General features: G+C 47.5%; 1 protein-coding gene across 1 annotated transcript in view; it reads right to left on the reverse strand.

Moving 5' to 3' along the window:
- The window catches only part of FOXP1 (forkhead box P1), a 1,246,052-nt gene that overhangs the window by 790,490 nt on the left and 431,725 nt on the right, over positions 1-23,837 (reverse strand). The window contains 1 exon segment of the mRNA XM_029601088.1: positions 15,957-16,073. The gene's annotated coding sequence lies outside the window, so the exon portion shown is untranslated.

Consider the following 23,837-nt stretch of genomic DNA (forward strand, 5'->3'; position numbering starts at 1 on the left):
ATTTGAAATGAAGTTGGCCATAGAGGCAAAAACTCATAATAAAACGTTTTTAAATGGTTGGACCATTAGATGACCGAGGGGTTTAAAGGGGCTCTTAGGGAAGATAAGGCCATTGCAGAAAGACTAAATGACTTATTTGCTTCCGTGTTTACTAATAAGGATGTTGGGGAGATACCAGTTCCGGAGATGGTTTTCAGAGGTGATGAGTAAGACGAACTGAACAAAATCACAGTGAACCTGGAAAATGTAGTAGGCCAGATTGACAAACTAAAGAGTAGCAAATAACCTGGACCAGATGGTATGCATCCCAAGGTACTGAAGGAACTAAAAAATGAAATTTCTGATCTATTAGTTAAAATTTGTAACCTATCATTAGAATCATCCATTGTACTTGAAGACTGGAGGGTGGCCAATGTAACCCCAATATTTAAAAAAGACTCCAGGGGCAATCCGGGTAACTATAGACCAGTGAGTCTGACTTCAGTGCTGGGAAAAATAGTGGAAACTATTCTCAAGATCAAAATCGTAGAGCATATAGAAAGACATGGTTTAATGGAACACAGTCAACATGGATTTACCCAAGGGAAATCTTGCCTAACAAATCTGCTTCATTTTTTTGAAGGGGTTAATAAACATGTGGATTAAGGTGTAGATGTATTGGTATTTGGATTTGGATTGGTAGATGTGTATTTGGATTGGTAGATGTATATTTGGATTTTCAGAAGGCGTTTGACAAAGTCCCTCATGAGAGGCTTCTAAGAAAACTAAAAAGTCATGTGATAGAAGCCGATGTCCTTTCGTGGATTACAAACTGGTTAAAAGACAGGAAACAGAGAGTAGGATTAAATGGTCAATTTTATCAGTGGAAAAGGGTAAACAGTGGAGTGCCTCAGGGTTCTGTACTTGGACCGGTGCTTTTCAATATATATATAAATGATCTGGAAAGGAATACGATGAGTGAGGTTATCAAATTTGCGGATGATACAAAATTATTCAGAGTAGTTAAATCACAAGCAGATTGTGATACATTACAGGAGGACCTTGCAAGACTGGAAGATTGGGCATCCAAATGGCAGAGGAAATTTAATGTGGACAAGTGCAAGGTGTTGCATATAGGGAAAAATAACCCTTGCTGTAGTTATACAATGTTATGTTCCATATTAGGAGCTATCACCCAGGAAAAGGATCTAGGCATCATAGTGGATAATACTTTAAAATCGTCGGATCAGTGTGCTGCAGCAGTCAAAAAAGCAAACAGAATGTTAGGAATTATTAGGAAGGGAATGGTTAATAAAACGGAAAATGTCATAATGCCTCTATATCGCTCCATGGTGAGACCGCACCTAATTCTGTGTACAATTCTGGTCACCGCATCTCAAAAAAGATATAGTTGTGATGGAGAAGGTTCAGAGAAGGACAACCAAAATGATAAAGGGGATGGAACAGCTCCCCTATGAGGAAAGGCTGAAGAGATTACGGCTGTTCAGCTTGGAGAAGAGATGACTGAGGGGGGGATATGATAGAGGTCTTTAAGATCATGAGAGGTCTTGAACGAGTAGATGTGAATCGATTATTTACATGCTCGAATAATAGAAGGACTAGGGGGCATTCCATGAAGTTAGCAAGTAGCACATTTAAGACTAATCAGAGAAAATTCTTTTTCACTCAATGCACAATAAAGCTCTGGAATTTGTTGCCAGAGGATGTGGTTAGTGCAGTTAGTGTAGCTGGGTTCAAAAAACGTTTGGATAAATTCTTGGAGGAGAAGTCCATTAATGGCTATTAATCAAGTTTAGTTAGGGAATAGCTACTGCTATGAATTGCATCAGTAGCATGGGATCTTCTTAGTGTTTGGGTAATTGCCAGGTTCTTGTGGCCTGGTTTGGCCTCTGTTGGAAACAGGATGCTGGGCTTGATGGACCCTTGGTCTGACCCAGCATGGCAATTTCATATGTTCTTAAGTCCTCCTCCAATCATCTGTATACAGTACAGATGCAGGCAACTGGGCAGGTCAGTAATCCAGTGCTTCCTAACCATGGCACACTGGTGTGCCGTCAGAGATCTGTAAAGGTGACCCAGTCACCACTTTCTGATGATCAAATCCAGACCAGCACCTGGCCTCTGCTCTTAGCACTTTGTAGCAACAAGAGACACAGCAGTGGATCTTAAATGTATAGGAGCTCCTTTCTAAGAATATCTGTAATCACGCATACCCTCTTCTTCTTAGATATAGCATGAGCTCCAGTAAATAATGCAGCATAGAAAGAGATGGACCTCACTTTGTTGCTGCACACAGCACCTTTCCCTTTGAGTCTTTCCAGCCTCTGTCCTATCCCGAGGTTGAGTGAGATGCATACACTGAGCACTGGATGTAACTCAGATTGTTGGGAGCAGCAGCCCCATGCAGTTGCCAATGTAACTAACTGAGCTGGCTGCCCATACTACACTGATTTCTCCCTTCTCCTGCACTTGTATATAGAGGGAGCTGGTCCATCGTGATAGGTTCATGTGTGCCTCTGCCCCCCTCTCTCCCTTTGTTTTAAAACTGGAAGAGACACTGAGGGGACTCTTCTGGTCATTTGTGTCCCCTTCATGTTTGCTCTACCTGCTCTGTGGAAGTTGGTGACATTTTTATTAAAGTAGATGTACCTTGGGTTTGAAAAGGTTGAAAAACACTGAACTAATCCACACCCATTTCCCAGCTGAGCTCCAGTGATTAAGTTTCTCATTCTGTGACTCTTCTCAAATATTTTTTTCAGCATGAAACAGCAGTACCAGCTAGATTCTTAGCTCCACCGTTTTCCTCTTTCAGAGGTAATTTTCAAAACACCGCAGACCTGCAAGCTCATTTTCCAAAGGGAAACTCTGTGCAAAGCTTCCATTTGAAAATGCAGGGGCAGCTTGCAAAGTACCTGCAAACTTTGCATCTGTATTAAAAGAGATACAAAGCATATGCCAGAAAGTATATGTGATGATTTCAAAACAAGTAGAAATAGAGTTTTGAGCTGTATAGAATAAAAGTAGGGAGACTTATGCAGGAGGTATATTTTCTCAAGTCAACTTAGATGTTCTCAGTTGTTATTTGTGGGCAGTTTTAGTATGTTTTAAAGGATCTAACAAGATATTTGAGTATTCTCTAGAACAAGAAGAACTATTTTAATCACAGAGTCTCTCATCCATCTGACACCCTGTCATGTTTCCTGTTCACACAGTCACCCAGTCTATCACTGAGAAGCCGACTTGTCTCAGCTGTCCAAAGACGTTCCCCTATGCCTGCCTGATCTTTGGAAGCTGAATTAGAGTGGGGTAGGCAAGTATTCATGGAGACAGGCATCTCCCTCCTCCACATCTGCCACTGTAAAATCAGATCAGCACATGTGGGCCACAAAAAAAAAAAATGTGGCACTAAGCTCTTCCTCAAACCACACCCACACATCGCGACACTAACTCAGTTCAAGCCGTCTCTGTGGAAGAATTCACGTGCTTCCTTACTATCTTGTTTGGTTGGTACTGGGTAGGCACTCACACGTTCTCCTGCACAGTGTTACACCGGAGGTTTTGTGGACCCTTGGGCCGAGGTGGGGTTGACGCTACCTAAGGGGTTGGGCCCCCGCAGGTCCCCACCATCAGTAAGCAGAGCTGGCTGATTGACAGAGGCCCGCTGGAGCTTCACCACTACCTGCCCTTGTTCCCCGCAGGTTAAGCCCTTGGGTACCGGGGCCGGTTGGACTTAGGTGGGCCTCTGTCCGAAGTCTTCAGAGGATTGACGAGAGGGTCAGCCAGAAGCCAGCAGCGTGGTCAGATGAGGTAATGGTCAGTGGCAGGAGACAAACTGTAGCGTGGTCAGGCATAGCAATGGTCGGAGGCAGGAGACAAACTGTAGCATGGTCAGGCGTAGTGATGGTCGTAGGCAGAAGACAAACTGTAGCATGGTCAGGCGTAGCGATGGTCGGAATAAGGAGGCAGTCCGTAGTCTGGTCAGGAGTAGCAGAGGTCAGAATCCAGGAAAAATGGAACGCAAGCAACTGAACACTCGACTAGAGTGAAGACCAGTTGCCAAGGCAATGTTATGAATCAGAAAGTGGACCCCTGTTCCGAGGTAGAGTCAGCGCTACCAAAAAAGGAAGTCAACCCTCTTCGGTCTCTACCGTCGGATGGCAAGGCCTGTTGAAGATGTTCAGATGAAGGCTTCACCCTGGAAGCTCGTGATCTCCCCAGAAAGAGCCCGTAGGGATACGGCCACTGGGACTTAGGAGACTCCCTGAAGAGTGAAGATGGTCTGGATGCAGGCACCTCCTGCAGGTCGTGGGTTCCTAACGGATGGCGCCTCCAGCAGGTCGTAGTCAGTCCAGGAGTATATGTTGAAGGATAGTCCCAATCCGGTCCAAGGGTCGAAGTCCAGAGAGAGGTCGAGAGCCGGTACAGGAGCAGACGGGAGAATGGTCCGAAGCCAATCCAGGAGCAAAGAAGGAGAAGGATCCAGAGCCAGTCCAAGTCAATACTAGAAGATCACCACCACCGGTCCAAGGGTCAGGAACCAAAGAGTCAGTCCAACGAGGAGAAGAGCAGAAGCGGGACAGAGAGCGGATCCGGAACACAGACACAGGAAACAAGCACTGAGCCTCAATACCAAAGCAAGGTCTGAGTATCAGACCTTGCCTTAAATACAGGAACTGGAGGGAGGAGTCCCAGGGGGAGCCATGACAATTTCCTGTCATGGCTCCTTTAAATTCTCTTTTCAGCTGCGTGCGCAGCTCCTAGGAGGCTGAGGGGGAGGAGCCAGACCGGCCGGGAACCATGTGGCCGGGCTAGGCAGTGGCAGCGGCGGCGAAAAGTTGAAAAAGAAGGCTGCCTGCCACCGCAGAAGCCTCCGAAGCTTCGGGGTGAGTTTACTGATGCCGTGGCCGCCTGCCCGACCCTGGTCGCAGCCTGCCGCAGCCGGCGGCCATGACACCCGGCTGCGGGCTGCCGCAGCCAGCATTTTTAACAGGCGAGTCCTGGAAGTCAGGGCTCGCCTAATATAGGCCCCAGAATCGGTGACGTCACAAAAAGGAACCGGCAGCCGGAGTACTGCGGGCCCTTTAAATATTCTAGAGAGGCGCGCGCGCGCACGCTTGACTGGGGAGCCAGATGTGAGAGGCTGACGGTGACAGCGTTTCTGCCGCGACTCAAGGCTCTCCAGTGGCGGACAAGGCCGCAAAGAGGAGAGCAAGACAGAGAGCATTCCCCCTGTCCTACAGTGGAGCTGGAGACCGCCCCCAGCAGGGCGGCGAAGATGGTGAGGAAGGCCAGTTGAGAGCTCCACAGCCGGCCGACGTAGCACACAGCAATGAATGAGCATCAGTCTTTCAAAATATAATCAGCCCCAAACAAATTAAGAAGGAGAGGTAGGTCCAGTCTCAGAGATTCTAAATCCATCAATGATCAGCAGTTAGTTCTGAACAACCTAACCCAAGCCTCTCTTCAGGACAGTACTACACTTGACTTCTTGAGAACAATAGGAAAGAACAAACTTTCATGTGAAACCCCCTTTCACAGAGCACTCTCTTAAAGAGACAAGGGTCACCTGCAGATGCTGTTGGCTGCAATTCCAGGTCAAGATTCTTTCCTAGGGGGCAAAGCTATAAGTCCCAAAGGGATCATCACACAGTATCTCAAAATCAGAATGTCCACACCTGGGTATAGTTCTGAAAAGAAACTAATTCTACTCAAGCCACAAGTGAAAGCTTAGCAGTACAGAAAATAGAAAAACAGTTATATAATTTAACAGTCTATCAGTACAAACGAAAAATACAGGCTCTAATACCACTTGAAAAACTGAGTAGCAGCACTTGTCCACCAAGATCCACTGACTATAGTGCACAAAGCAATTCAGTCCCATTTTACATCACTGAATTGAGTTTTCCACCGAAAAGCTTTCAACAATCACACCTGGTCTTTAATAAATCACTGCAAGCCTCTTCTTGGAAATGAGAAGTCCTCCTGTCCTGCTTGGAAAGTATGGTAAATACCTGACTGGAATCTTCAGCCTACTAGGCAAGCTGACCTCTCCCTGAGACCTAAGGACAAATGCCTTTCAGGGCACTGCCATCTGCTACTGGAATCCCTCCAACCACTTCAGAGAATGAACACCCCCTCCCAATGGAAAAGAAAAGCAAAACCCCTTTCCCTTCCTGAAGCCAGGAAAGCCACAGCCCCAGTTGCTTCTCCCTTGCTGCCTTCATCTACGACTCCCTCTAGTGACTCATTGAGTCATCTTTATAAATCTGTAACTAAAGATCCACCCTTTGGAAGGGGTGGACCAGAGAAAAATCAATCTAAAAAGAAAAAAACTGCATATCCAGAAAACCTCCCAGTACTGGAATTTTCCACATTTTAAGAAATAGTGAGGCTTAGTCACCCTTACACAAGCAGTATTAAACAGGAGGTACCATATCATTCTGCCTTGATGAACAGTGGGAAAAAAATGTGTGGGTGGGATTTCAAATTTTTATGAAGAAAGGAAGAAAAAACTGAAGAAAAACGAGGCAGTGGCAATCCTAGAGTGAAGGGACTTAGAAAATAGCCACTGCTATTTCTAGTAACAGTAACATGGAATAGACTTAGTTTTGGGGTACTTGCCAGGTTCTTATGGCCTGGATTGGCCACTGTTGGAAACAGGATACTGGGCTTGAAGGACCCTTGGTCTGACCCAGTATGGCATGTTCTTATGTCCTTAAGTATCACAGAGATCCAAGCTACATGACCACCTTCCTCTCATTTTGTCCTCAATACATTGGCGAGTCCAGTATAAACTAGCAACCATAATCCAGTCCCTGTTAAATAATTTTAACTCTCCCTGGATCTTATCCACATTGCTTAACCTAAATACCAGTCTCTATCCGGAATAGTACACTTTCAATGACGCTGAATCTTACTGCAAAAAATATCATTTGTGAAAAGCGACCATCATACTAGACATCATCAATGTAATTTTATACTGCAGACTTTGCCTTATTTCTAATCATCAGTCACTGATGATATCCACTTTACAAATAGTCGGCACTCTCTAAATTATATTGTGGTTGATTCTTATCCACATTGAACATTCACACTCCATTCTGGACCCTTCACTCATCAACTCAAAATCTTCTCGACGTCCCTTCTCCTAAACTGGCCCACCTTTCAGAGACGGGTGAGTGAGCCTTCTCCATGGCTGGCCCTTTGCTATGGAACTCTTTGATCACGACACTATGTAGCATACCAGATCCTAAAATATTTAAAAGCGCCCTGAAGACTTTCCTCTTTAAACAGGCATTCGAGATCACTGAGCATAGCAGCAACATATCTACCTAATTCCACCGTGGTAGATTATTTCCTTTGCACTGTAACAGATTTCCCCATCCCCCTACCTGTATTTTTACTTGTTCATCAGACTGCATTTTAACTATTATATATGTGAAATTATGGAGTTTGTTTGGTTTTTTTTTTGTTTTTTTAACTATTGTGTACGTGAAATTGTACCCCACCCTGGACTTTTGGAAAGCGTGGGATATGAACACCTTTTAAATAAAATAAATAAATAAAGATCCCTCTGGACTGACTATTCTGTTTGCAGGTAGAAGTCCATAGTCTGAGGTTAGGTAGTGTCTACCATAAACTAAATGATACACAAATTAAAAAAATAAATATAATATGATCGCTATAAGATTTTCTGTTCTGTGCAAGTTTGTACAGCATTTATGAGAATGCTGTTCAAACTTGTAATTAGCAAAGCAATGATGGGAAGGGGGAAGAAAGCAACACAGAGTTTGGACCAATAATTTAAAAACAGAAATTCTTCCCTGTTACGTCCATTTATTTTCCACATGCCCTCGATATAAAATCAAGTCAACCTATTGCACCCTCTTCATAAAGTGAAAGCATCTTCTACAAACATATAGCAAATATATCTCTGTGCTTGCCATGCTGCGCCAGATTTTGTATATTATCTTTCTGTCAGGATCACCTTGGAAATGAGATGTAATTTATGGTGCATTTGCTCTACCCTGAGTAAACATGCACACAAACAATCACTCAAAGTTTTATGGCAGCATGTAATCCAGGCCAACAGCCGGCTGGCTGAGAGGAGATGTTTTTACAAGGGTATGCAGTGCTATATAAACCCTTAAAAGGCAAAAAAAACAAAAAAAAAAACCCTAGAAATTATATTTGTCTGTATAGTTTGGGGGCTAAGAACCCCTGACTTGCCAGAGCACAAATCTCGCCTTCATAAGGAAATTCACTTTTCATGAAATGGCATTGACAAAGCCTTGGACTTGCCATGGTGAGTGTCTTATTCTGGTTTAACCTTTGTTTGGGAATGAAGCAGAAGATTGTTTGTAGCCTTCCTTGCTGAATGCAACTTTCTGTACCCTTCCAAAGTGGCTCACATTTCATCCAAAATAGTTATAAGTGAAACAAGACAGAACATAGTCCTCAGAAAACCATGTCAGAAATCCAACCTGCATGGTCAACTCATGCTGGATAGATCTATATTCCAGTCTGTAATTAAGGAAAACACAAGACTTGACTTGTTAAGAGCACTTGACTTTACAAAACTCACAATAACAAACACTGTGCTGTGGTTTATTGCTAACATATGGTGACAAATCAAAATTAGTTCTCATTTGCTAGGCATTAATTCAGAATGGACTCAGATTTTCCTACAGAGAAAAGCCATAGCTGTCCATCTTCTAAAAAGATGCTGCACTTATTGACTAGCTCTGGTAAATCTGTAAATTACAGCGTGAACATGTGTTGCATTATTGGCCATGTTAATATGAATTACACTCAACACATATATTCATGGAATATAGCTCAGAAACACTATATTCAGTATTGTTTTTCCACAGTCCTGTCCACACCTTTAACCCCATAAAAAACTCATTAACTCTGTTATAGAACACCTTAAGAGACCAGTCCCAGCAGTCTGGACCCAGTCCACCTTAACACAGGGCTCAGAGGAGAGCAAGACAGGCCCTGGAGAGAAGGAAAAGGCAGCTCCACAAACATAACTGACTTACTAAAGCTCTTTTGCTGTTATATTGCGAGGTAAATAGTCTTATATTCTGTTGTGTGTGTAAGGACTAAAGTTGTGCAAGAGGAAAACTGGAGTCTAGACTGTGATTCTGTCCTCCAGCCAGCCATAGACCACTCATGCTCTGTGACACATGGTGATAGGTTGGGGATTTTCTGCACTAAGGGGCAGATTTTCAAAGGGACGCGCACGTAACATACGCGTGTACCCCCCGAAAACCTGCCCCAAGCTCTCCCTGCGCGCGCCGAGCCTATGTTGAATAGGCTCGGCGGCGCACGCAAATCCCGGGACTTTCCTGGGGGGGGGAACCCTCGCTGAACGACCTCCTGCAGTCGATCTCCTGCCGGCGCCATTTTCCGTACGGAAAATGGCGCCGGCCATACGCGTATGGCCGGCGCCATTTTCCGTACGAAAACGATTCGCGGCGGGAAATCGCTCCCTGACCCCCGCTGGACCTCCAGGAACTTTTGGCCAGCTTGTGGGGGGCCTCCTGACCCCCACGAGACTTGCCAAAAGTCCAGCGGGGGTCCGGAAGGACCTCCTGCCGTCCAATCTTTTTCGTCTATGCCCGCCGCCATTTTTCGGCGCCATTTTGGAAAATGGCGCCGGCCAAAGACGACAAGATGCAGGAGCAGGAGCCCGTTCCGGACCGCTGCCGTTCCGGACCGCCGCTGGACCCGCAGGTTATTTAAGTTATTTGGGGGGGGTTCGGGAGGGTGGGGGATTTAATTTAAAGGGTCGGGGGTGGGTTTTAGGGGGTTTTAGTGTGCCGGCTCACGATTCTAACGATTTATAACGATAAATCGTTAGAATCTGTATTGTATTGTGTTCCATAACGGTTTAAGACGATATTAAAATTATCGGACGATAATTTTAATCGTCCTAAAACGATTCACATCCCTAGTGAGTAAAGGCCTGGAGGTTTTTTTGTTTTCCTGTCCTTGGAGAATTATGAACAAGGGTTTATTTCCTGCGAGAAAAAGAAGGAAAAGAAGGCAGAGAGCTTAAGAGGAGTGCACAGCAATGAACTTCTGCACTGTGGGAGTTCCCCATTCTCGATAGCCGGGGAGAAGGAGACCCTGAGTCTCAAGGCCTGGCAGCAGGAGAGGTCAGCCAGGCTACTAGGCACAGAGTGTCCATTCCCAAGAGTTCAGGTCAGGCAGAGAACCGATTGCCTGAAGTATATGCTAAGGAAGTATTACACTGGTGGTGGACTCTTAGCCCGAGGTGGGGTTGACGCTACCCATAGGGTAAGCCCCACGGGTCCCCACCATCGGGAGGCGGAGCTGGCTAGGAGACAGAGGCCGCCAATACCAGCCCTCGTTCCCCGCACGTTGAGCCCTTGGGTGCTGGGGCCAGCTGGTCTTAGGCGGGCCTCCGTGTGATGACTCCCAGTAGTGGTGGATGGTAGTCAAGAACCAACGGAGGTATCAAGGGACCGAGGCCAGTCTGGACGAGGCAGAGATCCAGAGACCCGGGCGCTAATAGGAACAGGGCGGAGACAGGGGGCGCCCAGGTAATAGAGGCTGAAGCCAAAGGCCAAGTCCAGGTGGATACCAAAGGCATAGTCAAGGCAAGCTGGTGTCAGGGCAGGCTGCTGAGCAAGGCAGGGTACTGAGTCAGAGCAGAGCAAGGGTCAAAGCCAGAGAGTCAATTCTGAGCGTGGTCCAACGTAGCAAGGATCAAAGCCAGAGAGTCAATCCAGTGAGACAAGGAAGGTACCGAGGTATGGATCAGGAACAGGAACGGAGTCAGGATGAGGAATCAGGAACAATGGGCAACGAGCACACGAACAAACGTGGAGACCTGTTGTCAAGGTGAGCTCTGACAGTCAGAGCTTGCCTTAAATAGTCCCAGGCTGATGACATCATTGGAAAGGGCCGTCAGCCCTAGTGTGCCGTGGGCCCTTTAAATAAACTATAGAGGCGCGTGTGCGTGCCTGGGGGGGGCCAGGTGCGAGGAGCGGACGGTGGAGGTGTCTCCGCCGCTTTTCAAGGCCTGCCGAAGGCAAGCAGGGCCGCTGATAGGGGGGCAGCACTGGAGGCACTCCCTCTGCATCGCCGGGGAGCCAGAGCCCGCCCCCGGCAGGGCAGCGAGGACAGATAAGGAAGGCCGGTCGTGAGTGCTGCAGCTGGCTGACGCATCAGTACCCCCTCCTCTAAGCCCCCCCTTCCGAGGGTCTTAGTGGGCAGAGCACCAATTGTGCCTCAGCCCCTGCGGGTTCATGGGCTGAAGATCCACTGAACATAGAGGAATAACCATTTCAGAGTTACCTCGAGCCATGACCGGGGCCCCAGACGGGGCAGAGAGAGCCAAAGGGAGGAGTCCTTTTCCCTTCTCTAGTTGCAAAAGGGCATACAGACTCTGGATCTCCTCTTCCTTGTAGGTCAAGAGGGAAATTAATCCCTTCATGGTTCGATTGTGTTTCTTTACGAAGGCTTCGTGTTCGGCCGTTCGATGCGTCTACTGTTCCTTCAGCTGTGCGAAGACAGCCCTCAAGATGTTCCTCTGGAGGGAGCAAGGGTTAGTCTGAGTCTCCTGAGACTTTTTGCTTGGGAGAAGAAGGTTAGGAAGAGCAGTAGCCACCGGTTCTAAACAAGATTCCGAGCTTTGCGGGCCCCACTGGATGAGAATGGTCGAGGCCCAGTCAAACGCCGGTTGGTGCTTTTGTAACCATGGTAGACCCAGAATAACACAGTTTTAGGAAGGACATAGAAGGAGATGAGTTCTGTATGATTCGGCCCAATCTTCAGTGTAAGGGGACGCGTGGTCCAAGTCACCAAACCGGGGAGAAAGTCTCCGTGAACTGAGGAAAGAGCCAACAGCGGTGTCAAGGGACACATGGAGATTCGATATTGGTCCACGAGTTCCTGTTGCTTAAAGTTTCCAGAGTCCACTAGGACCTGGGTGGTAAAGCAGGTGGGGGTTGTTCCAAGGAGGCTGGCAATAGAAATAGGAGTATACTGCGGCGAGACCAAGGGCTACCGATTCAGAGGTCTCTCAGCGTGGGATAATCCCCTTCTTTTCTGGACGAGGTAGTAGATGACCTGAGTTCCCAAAATAAAGGCAAAGGCCTAATTGGTGGCGGCAAGACCTCTCCCCGTCCGTGAGGTGAGAACAACCCAGTTGCATGGGTTCCTCAGGAATTCCCCAAGAGTAAGGGGCAGTCGAAGTTGGAAAGGAGTGGTTCCCTAGGGTGACTTTTCTGAGTAGAACGATTTTCCCGGGCCTGCTCCTGGAGTCGTCTGTCAATCTTCCCTGTTAGGTCGATGAGGCCTTCGAGGGATGTGGGAAGCTCCCATGCCGCAAGTTCATCCTTGATCCAGGGGGCCAGTCCCTCCAGGAAAATAGCGTTTAGGCTGTCCCTTTGCCAATTTAATTCCGTAGCCATGGTATGGAATTCTATCCCATAATCAGTTAAGGAGCGAGTTCCTTGGCGTATTTGTAAAAGCCTGCCTGATTCCTCAAAAACCTACTTAAAGGCCGAAACGAACTATGGGAGATTTGAAAGTAAGAGGTCAGAGCACTCCCACAAAGGGGAGGCCCAGGCCAAGGCTTTACCATCCAGAAGGGATAGAATAAAGATCGCCTTCACCAACTCATTCGGAAAAAGCGTTGATTGGAGGGTAAAATGCATATGACATTGATTTAAGAATCCCCGACACCGCTTGGGGTCTCCCGTGTAATGGGGCGGTGCCGGCAAGGAAATGACTGCCCGACCGGGATCGGAAGCCGGCACAGATGCCACTGGGGATGGTGGTGGGTCGTTGAATTGGGTCAGGGAGTCTTGGCGAGCGGCAAGACGGTTCACATCCACCACCACCAGTTCTATGGCCGACTGGAGTTTCTGGAACTTCAGAACAAGCCCGGGTATGGCCTTCAGCGCAGCCAAGTCCGCCGGGTGAGAATCCAATCGGGCGTTTAGGCGATCTATGGAAGTAGCCAACACCTCCAAGAACCATTCCTGTTCCTGGATCTTCTGAGCCAGGCCTGGAGAGCAGATAGGTCCGCCGGGTCCATGGCCTTGGCAACCTGTTACACTGGTGGTGGACCCTTAGCCTGAGGTGGTGTTGACGCTACCCGTAGGGCCTCCGTGTGACGACTCCCAGTAGAGAGGTGGATGGTAGCCAGGAACCAGCGGAGGTTATCAAAGGACCGAGGCTGGTTCGGATGAGGCAGGGATCAAGAGACCCAATAGGAACAGGGTGGAGACAGGGGCACCCAGGTAATAGAGGCTGAAGTCAAAGGCCAAGTTCAGATGGATACCAAAGGCATAGTCAAGGCAGCTGGTGTCGGAGCAGGTGGCTGAGCAAGATAAGGTACTGAGTCAGAGCAGAGCAAGGGTCAAAGCCAGAGTCAGTCCTGAGCGTGGTCCAACATAGCAAGGGTCAAAGACAGAGTCACTCCTGAACGTGCTCCAACATAGCAAAGGGCAAAGCCAGAGAGTCAATCCAGTGAGACAAGGAAGGTACCCAGGTATGGATCAGGAACAGGAACCAGGAACGAAGTCAGGATCATTAACCAGGAACGATGAGCAATGAGCACACAAACAAACATAGAGACCTGTTGCCAAGGCAAGCTCTGACAATCAGAACTCGCCTTAAATAGTCCCAGGCTGATGACATCATTGGAAAGGGCCAGCAGCCCTAGCATGCCGTGAGCCCTTTAAATAAACTAGAGAGCCGAGCGTGCGACTGGGGGGGGCCACGTTTCAAGGCCTGCCGGCGGTAAGTAGGGCCACGGAGAGGGGGCAGCGCTGGAGGCACTCCCTCTACATCACCAGGGAGCCAGAGCCCGCCCCCAGCAGGGTGGCGAGGCCGGGTAAGAAAGGCCGGTCGCGAGCGCTGCAGCCACCCGACGCAACAGGAAGGCCAGAAATTACTGGAGGAGACAGACAAGTTGCTAGTGGAGTGCTACCGCGAGGTGAGCGAACTGGGGCAATGTGCACAGGAGACCCAGCAGAGGAAGCATAGCAACCCGGTGTGGCACCGGTTTGGAACTGTAACCTCCCAGAGCATAAAGGCGGGGAGCCACAAAAAGGATTGTAGGCTTGCTTGGTCAAGGCTGACCTGGGTCACCATGGTACTGGCCTAAAGATGGTGTGGGCTTAGAGACTGGCAAAGCTTCAATGGAGCAAGTGGTGATTAATGATGACCATGGGAAAACCCAGGATTGGCTTAAAGGCGCCACCTCAGTGAAGCCTGATCAAGATTATCACGAAGAATGGCACAAGGAAGGTATTATAAGAAGCCCAGGCAAGGGACGAGAAAGTCCAGAGACTGCCCCACTGGAATGAGTAGCAGAGCAGAACCCAGAATGGCAAGAACAGTACCATTGGAAAAGAAAAGGAGAATACAGAATACCTGTGATTAGAGTCATGGTGAACCAGACAGTGAGGATTCCCCTGGGAGAACGGGAGTCCCATGCAATGTTATGAATAGCAAGCAGCACCCTTCTAGTATGGCTATCCCATTCACCGAGGGAGGTGTGGCACTGGAAGCCAAAGAGATAAAGCCAGGCAAGAGGTTAATACTGAGGCAATGGTGGAAGTCGGGAGCCCAGAGGTCCAGCAGATGGAGAAGAAGCCAGACCTGTTTGGGGTAAAGACCTGTTTAGCCTGCTACCTATCAGCAAGTGGAAGAGATGAAGGAAGCCAGGGCTGGCAAAGAAATGGAGTCCTTGGAAGTCCAGCCCGTAAAAGCTGAGATGCTAGTAGAGACTAGTGAAATGGACATTCCAGGGAATGGGACTCTGAGGCTAACCAGAGTGGATCGCCCAGAGAATTAAGAGGGCTTGAGGGGCTGTAAGGAGGCCTCATATAAAAACCCAGAAGGTTGGGGGAAGGGTACCTTAGGAGAAGAGGAAGCTCCCCTTGATACAAAGAATCCCCAGCGGGTAAAGTGCTGGGCATTCCAAGGGTTGGAACCCCATATCCAAAGGCAGGCGGAGGGAAGAATGAGAAAGAGGTTGCCCCAAACTGAGACAGGTCCCAAGGGCAAGCATAAGGGGAGGTCCTACGGTGGAACACAGGAGGGCAGTCACTCAATTGGGTAATATTGAGCTGAGGGGGGGGGTTTGTGGCAGAGTGCCCTACAGAAACCCTAAGAACACCTTAAGAGACCAGTCCCAGCAGTCTGGGCCCAGTCCACCTTAACACAGGGCATTCTGTGTGCAGGGTGTCTCCTCTGAGCAGGAATAAAGCCTAGGCTCAAAGGAGAACAAGCCCGCCCTGGGGAGAAGAAGAAGGCAGCTCCTTAAACAAAACTGACCTACTGAAGTATTTTGCTGTTAAACTGCAAGGTAAGCAATCTTATATTCTGTTTTGTGTGTAAGGAATAGAGTTGTGCAAGAGAAAACTGGAGTCCAGACTGTGATTCTGTCCTCCAGTCACCATAGACCGCTCATGCTCTGTGACAACGTTCTATTACACAAAAATAATGATAGAACTGAAGGTGCCCCAAAACATACATATATTTGAGAGAAACTGAATGTTGCATATAATTATTAAGGTTCAAATTCAATTGTTGCTAATTAGAAATGAACTGTAGAATCTGTATTTAGATAAGGTGAAAGTTAGTATAAGATAGCATCAAGAACATAAGGTTGTATGACTTCAAGTTTTATGGGTAGAATATAACAATCAAAATTGATAAGGACTTCCATGCTTTTTAAGAAACTGTGCCCTGCTTGAATGTCAAGGAAATCCTTGCCTAGTATGACTACAGTTCCTATTACAAAGGAGCATCCCAGTTTTAGTCATCAAAAATCAAAGTGAGATTTTACGGTGTTTTAGAGCCTGGATCCCACTGAATGTCAATTATGTACTCTTTAATTTTTCGTACAGACTGTGTGAAAGTATTGTCATTCTGACATGTCTTTAGAATTGTTATACACTTACCTTGACTGTGGCTTTTATATCTGGCTCTCAACTCTGAGGGATGCCACTGTAAAAGGGATCAGGTCTATAGAGACTTTATAAAATGTACTTCATTTTAACACATGGGTTCACCGATCCCTAAAAAGGAAAGCAAAGCATAGGCAAGATTTTAAAATACTATTTACAAGACAAGTTTACCCACTTTGAATACAATAAAACAAGCAAAAGAATTATCACACATATAATGTTTGGGATTTCTACAAAAGCTTTATGCAATGTAGTTCCATGGATTCCCATTCACACCCAGTCATATTCAGCTATGGGTCACTGAATATTTGATTTAACAAATCATGCACTGCCAGCTTCAGACCAGACTTGTTTCAACCCATTATAAAACAACAAACAAAATAAATAAACACATTGGGGCAGATTTTAAAAGGCGCGCGAATAGCCTACTTTTGTTTGCGCTCCAGGCGCAAACAAAAGTACGCTGGATTTTAGTAGATACGCGCGGAGCCGCGCGTATCTGCTAAAAACCTGGATCGGCGCGCGCAAGGCTATCGATTTTGTGTAGCCGGCGCGCGCCGAGCCGCGCAGCCTACCCCCGTTCCCTCCAAGGCCGCTCCGAAATCGGAGCGGCCTTGGAGGGAATCCTCTAACGCCCTCCCCTCACCTTCCCCTCCCTTCCTCTACCTAACCCACCCCCCCGGCCCTGTCTACACCCCCCCCTTACCTTTCTCCGGGGATTTACGCCTCCCGGAGGGAGAAGTAAATCCCCGCGCGCGAGCGGGCCTCCTGCGCGCCGGGCCGCGACCTGGGGGCAGGTACGGAGGGCGTGGCCACGCCCCCGGACCGCCCCGGGCCGTAGCCACGCCCCCGTACCCGCCCCCAAAACGCTGCCGACACGCCCCCGAAACGCCGTGACGACCGGGCCCGCCCCCGACACGCCCCCCACGGAGAACCCCGGGACTTACGCGAGTCCCGGGGCTCTGCGCGTGCCGGGAGGCCTATGTAAAATAGGCTTCCCGGCGCGCAGGGCCCTGCTCGCGTAAATCCGCCCGGTTTTGGGCGGATTTACGTGAGCAGGGCTCTGAAAATCCGCCCCATTATGATGACTACATACATTACACCATTATAATGGCCAATATGACCACGCCCCCCCCTGACGTCACTGGGAGCTCCGGCGACGGTTGAAGAGCGCCTCACCTCCACCCTTGTGGCATTACAACCACCACTTTCCTTGCCCCTCCACCAATATGACATCATCACCATCTTCTTTTCTCTATCTCTCCCTCCAACCTTCTGACATCATCACCACCTTCTCTTCTCTCTCTCCTGATATTGTCACCTTCTTTCCTTCCCACTACCCAAACTATCTCCCTTCACACACTGGCATCATCACCACCTTCTCCCTCCAGGCCCTAGCATTATCATCACTTTCTCTTCCTTCTCCCTCCACTCCTCTAGCACCATCATATCACCTTAATCTTCCTTCGCCCCTGGCATCATCACCATCTTCCCTTCCTTCTCTCTCCACCCTTCTGGCATTATTACCTTCTCTCCCCTGGGATCATTACCACATTCCCTCTCCCTCCATCCCCTGGCATCACCACCACCTTCACCCTCCAACCCCCTAGCATCATCACATTCTCTTCCCTTCCCTCTCTTTCTACCCTTTTGGCATCAGCACCTTCTTCCCTTTCCTTTTCTCTCCCTCCATCCCCTGGAATCATCACCACTTGCTTTTCTGTCCCTTCTCCCTCTATTCCTCTGGCACCATCATCATCTTAATCTTCCCTCTCCCCAGGCATCATCACCTTCTTCCCTTCCCTCTACCTCACCTGGTATATCATCACCTTCCTTGTCCCTTTACCCAGCCCCTCTTCCCTTATCATCTATTTCCCTCTTTCCCACTCTCTGGCATCATCACTTTCCCTTCCCTCTTCCAACACTCTGTGGCACATGCATATCCACCCCCCCTCTCAGCACATTCAACTGTTTCTTCCTATCTGTTTCCTCCCTGAAGCCAGCAGAAGTCTGAGCAGAATTTACCTGCTGCTGCTGCTTCCTCCTCTGCCGGCTTGCCTCTGCAATGGTAACAGCACGAGGCCAGCATGTCTGGCAAGAGAGAGTTAACAGACAGGCAGATTCAATATCGTGCATTGAGCCTAGCGCACAGGTTAATGAGCGCTTGGACGTGCTTTTTAGACATGCGTCCATAACCCCCAATGCAATAAGGAGATCAGTGTGTCCAAAACACGCATCCAAACTCACACGTAGCTAATAGCACTTATCACATGTAAATTCCTGCCTAGAGCAGGCGTAAAATCTTCCCACACGTCAAGGGTTCAACTTAAAAACAAAGAAACTGCTTTTCTGTGGTTCCTCCTACTTAGTATCATCGCAATGCTAAGTAGGAAGAACCACAGAAAGCAGCACAATGCAAAAAAAAAAGTCACATGTAAAACAAATAATAATTTCAGGGCACACATGTATATTGTACGTGCATATTGTGCCAGTAAATTAGCTGCTGCGGGATAAAATGGACGCTCATAAATTGAGTGTCCATTTTGGTAACCTGCACACACAGGGCATTTAATATTAATTTATTCACTGCTTCACTTACTGCTGATAGGTCCATTCACTGTCACATGTCAGTGAAAGGACTAATCCCCTTTCAGAAGGCTGTCCTGAAAGGGTACTGGTCCTTTTCACTAACACTTGTCAGGAAAACATCCAATCGGGAACAGCCTTGCCAGGGGGCAGGGGGAGGAAACTCTGGCCAGGCTGTTGTGGATGCTCAGCCATGTTTCCTGGGTGCCCGATGCAGAGTGCTAGGGACACACAAATTATCCATTGCGTATCCCTCTAGTGCAGCAGCTTTTTTGCATATTGAATCGAGCGGCCAGGAGAGGTGGATGTGCATGCGTTCAAATATTGTGCATCTACTTTGGATGATTGTTTTTTACATGCATGATATTGCATTGGCCTGAGAGAGGGAAGCAGCAGCAGCAGCAGAAGCAGATAGGTGCTGCTCTTTGACCCCCTCTGCTGGCAGGAGGACATTCTGCAGGCAAGAAGGAAAGAATGAAGACTGCCAGTGGCTCAACTTTACATATCCGGCTCTTCCTGTTGGCAGGTAGTCAGTAACCCAACAGTAACTGATCAATGGTTGATGGGTGTATGGTCTTACTATGAAAGACTGAAGATGGAAGAGGCATGTTTTCATTTTTTCTGTGACTTTTTTCTTAGGCATTAAGAACATTATAATATTACTGAGAACTGGTATACCCATAGGACATGATTTTTGCAGTCATCTGTACCATTGCTATAAACTTAAAACAATCACACATGCACAAAATTGCTTTCCAAAAATGGAAAAAACATCTTTCAAATTAAAATGATATGAGCACATTTTAAGTATTGCACACTGCAAATAGGTAAATGAATGAAATGTCATGTGTTTCTATATCATTTTATCTTTTTGTAGGGGTAAAGTGGACATGTCATGAAGAAATTATTTCTGACACAGGAAAATGACTGTTCCAATACAGCATCACTCCTTAAGGCTTACTACTTATTTTTAGTCTTCAGAAAAAATCTTGTGATTCTGCTTGTCTTGCAGTCTCCCAACCATTAGAGGTCCTCCGGGAGCTGCGCCTACCCTCTTTTCAGCTTTAGTCTTGGTGACCTCATGACTCGGCAAACGCTGCCTATTTAGCCCTGCCTCCGTCTACATTCAGTGCCTTCTTATTGAGTCTGCTCAGCTCCTGGCTTGGTCCATCTCTGTATACCTTGTGGCTCTCCATAGCCTTCTACCTTATGGCTTCCTTAAGCTTTCCTGTGTTCTAGCTTGCTTGGTGGCTACCCTAAGCCTTCTTATTTCCCAGCTTGCTCTGTGGCTTTCCTATCCTTTCATGTTTCAATCTTGTTCCCTGGCTCCCAAGCTTCCTGTCTCAAGCTTGCTCTCTGGCTTCTAAGCCTCTGTCTCAAGCTTACTCTCTGGCTTCTAAGCCTCTGCCTCAAGCTGGCCCTGCAGCTTCCCTAAGCCTTTATCTAAAGCTTGCCCTCTGGCTCTCTAGCCTTCTGTCCCAAGCTTGCCAGTATTAGTAACCTCTGTCTTGTTCCACTGTTCCAGTGTTTCACCCCTGACCTTGGTTTCTGCCTGAGCCCCTAGACCACTAGACATCAGCCTCCAGCCTGCATCTCAAGTCCTCTCTGGCATCTGTCTTCAGCCCTGTCTGACATCAGTCTACAGCCCTGGAACTTGCCTCTTCAGTCCTGCCTGACTTTTGTCTCCAGCCCTGCAGCCTGCATCCCCAGGCCAGTTCAGCTTCACCTGAGTCTGCTCCTCTCCCCTCTGAATACCAGTCCAGCTTTAGCCTTAGGTCTCCTCCCTTGTTTAAGTCCTGCCGTCCACCAGAAACCAAGGGCTCAACCTGCGGGGAAGGTGGCTGGTATAGGCCGAAGATCCCCTAGTCTAGTCTGCCCCTGGAGTCCTGGACTGTTCCCATGGGGGTATCTCAGCAGAACTGGGTCCTCAACCCTAACAAAATTAAGGCAGTAAATGCCTTTTTTTTCCAAGTAATAATGTTTTTTCCAATGGCTATCTTCAGAATCTTGTATATTTTTTTGCCACTTTTCGTACTGCATTACAGTAGCACTAGCCTGAATCTATCATTTCCCAAGTGGCTTCACCTGGTTTTGGAAACCACACAAAAGATGAGTTGTAGAGATTCCTGTTGTAAAAGGTAGAGTGCTGAAATATTTGGATCTGCTTTAACACACTACTGAATAATGATCTAGAGCTACTAAAGGCTATTCTCGCCCTCGCTCCACCCTCTCTACCTTATGGCGACTCCCTTCGGGTCTGATGGACAGATGCTGCCACGGCTTCTTCTCGCCATTTTCTTCCTGGAATCCCCGTGCTGGCCTGACGCCACAGATCCGCCATGTTCCTGATGATGTAAGGACACGCGCGCTCCAGACTTTGTACCAGCAAGGGCGCGAACCTCGGGGGCGTCCCCCCGTAGTGACGTCATCTGCTTCCAACATAAAAAGTCTTTGCTAATTCGAATAGAGTTAGGAAGGACAAGGGTAGGAACCCCTTCCTCGCAACTCTAGGAGAATCCTTTCTCCACTGCTGTGCCTCTACCAACTCACCTAGGGGTACCCGCTCCTCGGGGGCCCCGCTCTCTCTCTTCTTGATTTCAGATTGCTGGACGGGATCCAGTACTCGCTCCTTGAGGGCCTACGTTCCCGAATACTCCTATTGCCTGGAAGCGATCGCAGACGTGAACACAGCGAGTCCTATTACAGGACCCGGTACTCACTCCACGAGGGCCCATGTTCCTAATCTCTAAGATTCCCTTCAATCTAAGACGTTATCACAGGTTCGGAGATCGTGAGTTACCATTGCAGATTGCAGATAGGAACCGGTACTCGCTCCACGAGGGCCTATGTTCCTAAATCTCTCCTAGCCTCTCTTCTATTCCAGAAGTCATCCCAATCACAGTTATTGTGAGTTCTATTTCAGACTGCCTATAGGAACCAGTACTCGCCTGCGGCTCCTGTTTCTGAATACTGAAGACTCTCTGTTGCCTAAGAAGACATTACAGATATCTACAAGTGTGAGTGTATCATCTACCACTGGTTATTTTATTTATTTATTTAACACTTTTCTATACCGACCTTCATGGTAGAGACCATATCAGGTCGGTTCACATCGAACAGGGGAACTGAACCAAAGAACAGTAACCAAAAACAAAAGGTTGAACATGAAAAAGCAAAGTTACATTCAACAGGGAAACCAAACTTGGAGGCATAGACTGCTGGAAGGAAGGAAAGGCTAGAGATAGCGGAGACATTATTAGTATAAACAGAGCAGTCAGGAGGCTCTTATTCTGGTCTTAGGGGTAAAATGGAAATCCATTGCTCCTAAAGGAAGTTCTGTCGACTATTGTGTGTCATGGGTATCTGAGAAGGCTTGGCGGAAAAGCCAGGTCTTAAGTTTTTTCTTGAATGTTGGTAGGCAGGGCTCCATTCTGAGGTCAGCTGGGATGTCGTTCCAGATAGTTGGGCCTGCTGTTGAAAAGGATCGGTCTTTAGTTGAGATGAGGCGTGTAGCTTTTGTAGGTGGGGTCTGTAGGGTTCCTTTATATATTTCTCTAGTCGGTCTGTTGGTGAGGTGGAGATTGAGGGGGAATTCGAGGTCCAGATGCAAGTGATTGTAGATGACTTTGTGGATTAAAGTGAGTGATTTGTGGAGGATTCTGTACTTCACTGGGAGCCAGTGTAGGTTACGTAGGATGGGAGATATGTGTTCTCCCCGGTTGGTGTTAGTCAAGATTCTTGCGGCAGCATTCTGTATCAACTGTAGCGGCTTGGTGGTAGAGCTGGGGAGTCCCAAGAGGAGTGCACTGCAGTAGTCGATTTTAGCAAATATCAAGGCTTGCAGAACTGTTCTGAAGTCGTGGAAAAAAAAGTAGGGGTTTGAGTCTTTTTAGGACTTGAAGCCTGTAGAAACAATCTTTGGTTGTGGTGTTGATCATTTTCTTGAGGTTTAAGCGGTTGTCTAGTAACACCCCGAGATCTCGTACGTGGGTATGCATGAGCTGGGTGTTAAGGATGGTCTGTGGGAGTGGGTTGTCTTGGTTAGAGGAGATGAGGAGGAGTTCGGTCTTGGATGCGTTAAGGACCAAGTTGAGGCTGTTAAGAAGGCTGGTGATCCGATTTAGGCAGTTGTTCCAGAGTGAGAGTGATTTTGCGATGGATTCTGTTATCGGAATCAAAATCTGCACGTCATCTGCATACAGAAAATGAATAAGGTTAAGGTCTGTTAGAAGCTGACAGAGTGGGAGGAGGTATATATTAAAGAGAGTGGGTGATAACGATGATCCTTGGGGTACTCCGAGTGAGGACCTTGTTGAAGGAGATTCTTTATTATTTATTTTAACTTTGTAACTTCTGTTACTAAGGAAAGACGTGAACCAACTGAGGGCTGAACCTGATATACCTATTTCTGCTAGGAGAGTCAGAAGGATGGTGTGGTTGACGGTGTCGAAGGCTGCTGAGATGTCCAATAGAACTAGGAGGAAGGAATGGCCCTTGTCTAATCCCAGAATGATATGGTCTGTTAAGGAAATGAGGAGTGTTTCTGTATTGCGAGATTTGCGGAATCCGTATTGGGAGGGGAATAGGATGTTGTGATCCTCTAGATATTCTGATAGCTGAGTGTTAACCAGTTTCTCTGTAAGTTTGGCTAAGAACGGTAGATTTGAGATGGGGCGGAAGTTAGCAGGTTCTTTGGGGTCTAAGTTATGCTTCTTGAGGAGGGGTTTAAGGGAAGCGGATTTTAAGCTATCTGGGTATCTCCCTTGAGCTAATGAGCAGTTTATAATATTAGCTAGAGGTCCTGCAATCATGTTTGGAATCAGTAGCAGGAGTTTGGATGGTATATTGTCTGCTGGATGGCTAGATGGTTTCTGTTTCTTAAGGAGAGATTCAATCTCCCCGGGAGATGTCAGATCGAAGTTGTCGAGCTTGATTCCAGTATGGGAGTGAGTGGTGGAGAATGTAGAGTATGTGGTGGTGTTGGTTGGTAGGAGAGCCAGGGTATTTGTGATCTTCTGTTGAAAGAAAGAAGCAAGTTCATTGGCCTTGGATTGTGCTATATCATCAGGTATCGTTGGTGGGGATGACTTTGTGATTTGTGACACATAAGAGAAAAGTGCCTTGGCGTCATATTGGAGGTTGTGGATTTTACTTGCATAGTATTCTCTTTTTGACTTTAGGATTGAGGTCCTATAATGGTGTAGGGTTCCTTTGTAGGATGAGAGTGTGACAGAGTTGGGGGCTTTGCGCCATCTATTTTCTCTGTGGTGAAGGATTTGTTTCATCCGT

This window comes from Rhinatrema bivittatum, chromosome 4 (genome assembly GCF_901001135.1).
Source record: "Rhinatrema bivittatum chromosome 4, aRhiBiv1.1, whole genome shotgun sequence".
Classification (NCBI taxonomy): domain Eukaryota; kingdom Metazoa; phylum Chordata; class Amphibia; order Gymnophiona; family Rhinatrematidae; genus Rhinatrema; species Rhinatrema bivittatum.